This window comes from Martes martes (assembly GCF_963455335.1).
Source record: "Martes martes genome assembly, chromosome: 6".
Lineage (NCBI taxonomy): Eukaryota > Metazoa > Chordata > Mammalia > Carnivora > Mustelidae > Martes > Martes martes.
This window is the reverse complement of record NC_137893.1, coordinates 86,415,479-86,420,428: the sequence shown is the minus strand read 5'-3', so window position 1 is coordinate 86,420,428 and position 4,950 is coordinate 86,415,479.

Here is a 4,950-nt window from a genome sequence, read left to right as displayed (position 1 = left end):
AAGATAAGCTAGATTGTACTGTAGAAATACACAATCTCCAAATTTTGGTGGCTCAAAGATATTTCTCTTCTACTTCATGTTCATAATGGATTAACTTGGGTGTTCTGCTTATCTTAGTATCTCAGGGTCTCAGGCTTGTGAATCATCTACCATTTTGAACTCAGCTGGTCAGAATGCCAGAAGGAATGAGTGCTTTAATGAGTCTTGCTCCAGGTATTAAATGCTCAGCCACAAATAGACACACATCATTTCCAGTCATCTCTAATCATAATTTATTGCCTGAATTAGTCATAAGACCCCGCTCAATGCCAAGAAAAGACCAGGAAATATAGCACTTTTCTGTGCCTGGAATAGGGAAGATGGGTGGGTGTTTGGAGAACAGCATTTCTGAGGACCACAACAGGCATCCCAGGGAAGCTAAAACCCAGATTTTCTCTTCTCTTTTGCTTGTCTACCTTAATTCTCCCAGATAGAGCTTTGCCTGTGTTAATGTTGACAGATGGCAAGAGCAATGTAGGTCTAGAGACCATAATAAGCACTGTGTTCTGGAAACATCACTCTTGTTTAGGAAATGCTATTGTTGTAACTAAATAGCATGGGTCTAGAATTGGTACCATGACATCCGTGTGTCCTCTTATCCTTTGGAACTTTGGAAAAATGGAACAGATGAGACTTCAAGTTGGAATTATTTCAATAATGCAGGTGCTAAAATGATTCCATTCACTCTGGTGGAAGACATCCCAGAATGCTGATGTTGGAGAAGAGCCCATTGTACCCAGGCTGCCTACTGCCAGGTATTTAAGTGCAAAGTCAAGGTCACAGCAGAAAACAGGATGCAAGTCCAGTGGTTCAAAGGAATAGGCCTTAATTAAAAGACTAACAGAGGTGTGGACAGAATTTGGAGAGTCAACAGGGTTGCTGAGGAACCCAAGGCTGGCAATAGCAGAAACCTGGTAATACCCTCAATAAGAAAGAACAGGAAAAACTGGTCTCTTAGCTCAGTATGAGATACAGCTGGGGAGATGGGGTTATTGGACAGAATCTATAGTTGTTCAAGTACAGAACCACTACCAGAAATGTGTCCCATAGCAGGGAGGAAGCTGGAAGAACTATTCCAACTGTTTTTTCCCAACTGCCAATCTCCTATCAATATCTCTTGTTGGCTGAACCTGATAAAAAGTCAGCTGACAAGGGAGCTCCAATGATGCAGTTCTCAGGCACCAGCTTTCTGGGCAGAGGGAAGGGAAGGAAAGGATCAGAGGAAGGTGAGGGATGGGAAGAGGGGCCCTGCAGGGGAGTAACCAATCAACACAGTGAGGCTGTCTCCAGCTGGGATTGGACAAAATAAGGAAATTACTATGAGACTCCTGGCCTTTAATTTCTCTGGAACTTTAATTTCCCCAAAGGAAGAGAGATTTTGTTTTCTCCATGGCAACAAAGAAAGGGAGAGTTTGTTACTAGAGCTTAAATAGCTCTGAGGGAATTTAATAAAGGGAGGGGATTCGTATAGTTTCAGTTGAGGGCATTTTTTATATTATGGACACTGTGCTGCTCAGGTGTTTAGTGTTCCAGTAAACCAGATTTTTCTAAGAGGTTGGGAATTATTTGAGTTGAGAAATAAAGCACGGGTCAATGTTTGGTCAATCTATGACCTTGGGCTAAATGTGTTACTCTGTCAACTTCAGAAATTTCTAAAGTCAGCAACAGAACTGCCCATTTTTCTGGACCATGTAAGAATTAGTAGTAAATATTGGGGGCAGCCAAGGGGTTTCCCTTGATGACTGTTGGTCTTTTCCACTCAGGGGAGTTATCTCATTCCTAGTTGACCATACACTTGAGTGAGGACTACGCCTCTGAGCTCACTGGGCCAACAGAACACAGAGGGAACAAATGCAGAAGAGGAAACACTCCAACCACTTCCACCAATCAACCCACCCCTTCCTAACTCCTACTGACCATGCAGGGAGCATTTATCTATCCAGGTGGCTGAGATGCAGATCTACTATTTGGGACACAGCTAGGCTTCCTAGGGGGTTTCAGATTCTGTCAGCTAGAATGAGAAAGTGCTCCAGCAAGCTTCATGGTCTTTATTGTGTGGGCGACTTCAACAAATTCCTTCCTCCTTGTGGTTTGAAGCTCTGCTCTGTTTTCCTAAGCATGGTGGTTACTGATCTATGACTTCTGAGTTTAAGGGATAGGCAGAAAATTCTACTTCAACCTCAAAATGAAGCCTTGTGCTTAATTCAGAACTTTGTGTTGAGGGCTACATGTTACTGACCTGACTAGTAATAGACACTTGGAATTTAATTTAATTTCCTTTTTTTATTTTATTTTTTCTTTTGTAAATGTCTCCTTTGGGTACGTGGTTGGCTGGGAAATGGGCATCCATTACTGCTTGCCCAGCACCCTTTCCACCTCACAGCTATCATTTCCTTTGGTAAGAGCACTTTCCTTTTCAGAAATTCTCCTGTCTTGCCCCAGTCATGCCGATTGAACAGAAGGCTGTCAGTCATAGACTATGGGCACATGACCCAGGAAAAACCAATCAGGACACATAAACCCTTGATGACAGTAGTAATGACTGACCCTGATTTGATCACAGGCTTATCTTTTTGCAAGTGTCATTCCTTGTTATTTAACTGAATCTTCGTTGAAGAGAGGTTTTTCCTTTCTGGTGGTGAAGTTGACAAGAAATAAGCATAAAGCAGTTAGGATCCATGTCCTCTACCAGTGGGAGAAAATCAGCCTTCCACAGCAAAGAATGAATTTGACACTTAAAGCACAGAGAAAACAGCAAAAATGTTCCAGAGAGATAATGTAAACCTTGCTTTCAACCTTTCTTACCTGTACCTGCACCCTTTGTGAAGCCAATAATGTTTCTTTTCTTGTCCAGGGTAGACTTAATTGGATTTGTGTCACAACCAAGAAAGTCTTGACTAATTTGGTAGGGGATTATTGGGGGGTGGGGGTGAGTAATGTAGGCATTTCTTGGTCCCTGGCTATTATACAACCTTCAACCTATGAGCTAAACGATACAGAGTAGGTAAAGTAACGGCACAAGTCAACAGATCAAATCTCCCAAATGGCCAGGAGGTGCTTCCTAAAGAAGCAGTTCGGGATCTGTTAAAGGTTTAGGTTTCAGAACATAAAAAGTGCCATACATAGTTGACAGAGCTTCAAGAAACACAGACCCTATAGTAAAAGTGAGGAGATTCTGCAACATGGGGAACATTTTACAAGCCATGCTATAGTATTTGAACTTTATCCCACAGGCCCTGAGGAGCTGCAGTGTAGCTGCCATCCAAGACTTCTAACCACTCTGTTCAAAGCACTTCTTTTGTTAGGAGGTAAATAAAGAAAAGAGGTTAAAGATTTAAAACAAAACAAGACAAAAACCTTCGAGAGTATTGGAAGCAGAAACTGAGATGATTGTGTTGTCCTTAGAAGCCTGAGGCAAGGAGAATGGAACAGTGCTAGCCATGGGTGATCTTGGACCATGCTCTCCTGCCTCCCCAATCCTCTATCTTCTCATCTGTGAAATGACATTTCCCATTCAGACTAGGCTCCTTCTGAGAAACCTTTGTAGACTCATGTGCTGACTGACACCGCCATCTAGTGGGAACCTTTGGAAATCATCTCACAAGATCATTTCCACCCCCACCTCCCCACCCCCAGCCCCAGCCTTTTCCCTGCCATGCACATGAGTACAACTGCCTGCACTGGAATTGGGTTCTATAACCTGCAATCTATGCTCACTTACCAGCCTCTGTGGAAACTTCATCAAAACAGCCATAAACAGAATGCCAGTACTGTTAACACATGGCATTTCTCCGGATCTGCGCTGTTTTGAATGACTTCCAGGCCCCTTATATTCTTCCCCAATGATTTTGGGAACTGTTGTCAATGCCAGTTGACAACTGCAGTCATCTTGGTGACTATAATGTCTACCATGTTTGCTTTAAAAAACAAATTAAATAAAAAGTCTCTATTTTCATTCAATGGGCTGATTTGTCCTTCTGTAGTTCATGAATATCCTTTCCAGCCCTTTGCTTAATGAGCTACCAAAGCCATAGGAGATATTGGGGGCACTGGTGTCTATGTTGAAAGGTCAGCATCAGATATCCCCTAATAAGTGAGTTACTGGGTTCCATTGTCAAGGATATTTGCTGTGCTAAAGTGGATATTACCAGAACAACACCCCGCTCCATGTCTCCTCACCACAGCTGTTGTCATCAGTGAAACTCTACACACCCAGTGTCCTATGAAGACACCAGAAGGCAACATTCCTGCTCTACAGCCAAAATTTTGGCAAAATATTCCTAATGAAAAAAGCTATGCCTATCTCCAGTTCTACTTGTTTGTTTCTATACCCTATCTTCTACTCACTTCTTTTCAACCCTGTGGCCAGAATAGCAAATACCTCTGTTTGCAACCCTGGGCAGTTTCACAAAAGTAATCTTTCATCCCCTAAAACTTAAATTGGAATGAGGTCAGCTATGAGACTGGGTAGGAGAAGAAGTAGGGGCCATACCTTAGTGTTCTGTTCCTCACTGATCTGGACTCGTGATACTATCCTCCATGGATTTCTAGAACTAGGTAATTCCTTAAACAACAACTGCTTCAGCCTGGACCTCAGTTGAAGGAGGAGGGGAGAGAGGAGTTGACAGAAGGGAGAAAGGGATAAGGAGGATATAATCAAGATTCTAAGTAAAGTAGAAAGTATCTACATTTTCAGGTCATTTGGTATCTTTTAACATGACTCTTGTTTCTTTCATGTAACGTAGAATTAAAATAATTGTTGGCTGACTTGGTGTCTGTTCAAGTCTACCAGTGGTGAAACAGAGAGAAGGGGTGTTTTTGTTCTGTATCTATTTTTGGTGGTGCATTTTGCAAGGTTGCTGTTGTTAGCGTACATCCCAAGGATTGTTTATTGTCTCATGTCAGCTCAAG